The sequence below is a fragment of the Scardinius erythrophthalmus genome, assembly GCF_964197995.2.
Source record: "Scardinius erythrophthalmus genome assembly, chromosome: 9".
Taxonomy (NCBI): domain Eukaryota; kingdom Metazoa; phylum Chordata; class Actinopteri; order Cypriniformes; family Leuciscidae; genus Scardinius; species Scardinius erythrophthalmus.
The window spans coordinates 30,620,349-30,622,034 of NC_138229.1; the positions used below are offsets into that span (position 1 = coordinate 30,620,349).

General features: G+C 34.4%; 1 long non-coding RNA gene across 1 annotated transcript; it reads right to left on the minus strand.

The window, feature by feature from the left end:
• Positions 1-242: 242 nt before the first annotated feature.
• On the minus strand, positions 243-1,363 carry LOC308695381. Its single transcript, XR_014030704.1, has 3 exons — positions 1,259-1,363; positions 700-774; positions 243-609 (listed from the first exon to the last, which is right to left on the minus strand). It is a non-coding gene; the product is annotated as an uncharacterized lncRNA (long non-coding RNA).
• Positions 1,364-1,686: the final 323 nt, after the last annotated feature.

Here is a 1,686-nt window from a genome sequence, read left to right on the forward strand (position 1 = left end):
TTTCAGCCCGATGGTTAGTCTGACATCACTGTTTCCAAGTCCAAAAGCTCTATCAGATGCCAAAAACAAACAACAGTGCTAATATGCACTCATTGTGCTGTAACCTTTATCTCTATACTGAAATCTCTGATGGTTAGTTATTCAGCTATTTTGAATCATAAAATGTGAAGTCTGGGATGCCATTAGACTGGAGACTGTAATGTATACTATGGCTTTTGAAAAGCTTAAATGTGTGACTTGAATCAACAGTGTTCATAAATGGTTGTAGAGTATTCTCATGAAACAAGATAGAGGAAGTAGAGGCTTCGACCTGGAAACAGTATTAAGGTGCAGTAAAATTATCTGTTATTCTGTGAATGTTCACTGGTGAATTCCAGTCATTTCAATAAGAATCCACACGATCAGCAATTTCGTTTGTGGTCAAAAATGTCACTATGGGACCAAGTTGGTGTGAGGTACTTAACGAGTAAGAAAAGTGAAAAGGTACAGCATCGTTTTCCGTTTGTTTTGCCTCTTTTCTGGTGGATGGTCCAGGCACTTCGATGATTTTCAGGTCTACAGGAAGATTTTTATTCTTGTTCAAACTTGTATTTCAACTTACCGAGATCCCTGCAAAGTACAAAATTTACTGTTAGTAATGTTATTAAAGTGATAGTTGTGAAACTTGAATAATTTCCTCAGCCTTGTGACGTTCCAAACCTGTTTGACTTTCTGTCTGTGGAACCCAAAAGCAGATCTCAGGCATAATGCAGCCCCAGTCACCGGTCGCTTACACTGCATGAAACACAAGCAGAAAACTAATGTGTAAATCATTCATGAAACCATTCTTATGTACTCTTGTCTAGTTCAATTCAATGCAACAATTTATGTAAAAATGGTTAAGCTCCAAAAATGTCCCAGAAAAGATCCTAAAAATAATCAATGAGTTCAACTCATGTGTTATGGGTTGTGTTGTAAGTCTTCTGAAGCCTAATAGCTTTTTCCTTTTTTTTTTTTTTGTCGAAAAAGACTAAACTTGAAGTTATAATTCAGAGTTAAAATGTCTTATATTCAAATGCAAATGATAAAGATATAAGAAAAAATGCATAGCATTATTTGTGAACCAAATCTGGGATATTTTACATGAATGAGATTTGAGATCATGAGAAAAGATTTTCAGAGAATAACTGATTAAAAAACACAAGTACACAGTCAAACAATACAATTTCACAGAGAAAGTTCATAGTAATAAAGTACTGCATGTGGTGCAGGTACTCACTGTAATTCAATGTTGCCACTGAAATGTTCAGATTATTTGTTCTGGGGAAACAAAAGAACAAAGCTGATTATTCACAACATAATATTTATTGACCAGTAAATGGCTTTAAAATGGTATTTGAGAGAATGAGGGCACCTGTAGTAAGTAAAGTTAACGTTAGGCTAAACAAAAACAGAGCAAACTATAACCTGTTTTTGTTATTCATAACAAACGCCAAGAATCAGAGAATTTTCTAAATTAGTTAGGCTATATTAGCAATTTGAAGACACTGTTGTACAAAATATGTTGAATTGAATGACTAAATCAATCTAAGACAATAAGTCAATCATTTCCATTTGTTCATTAGATCAACGTAGTTAGCATCGCGGCTAAAACCTTCATACCAGATACTGTGCAATAAACGAGTGGTAAACACTGTAAAAACGTAG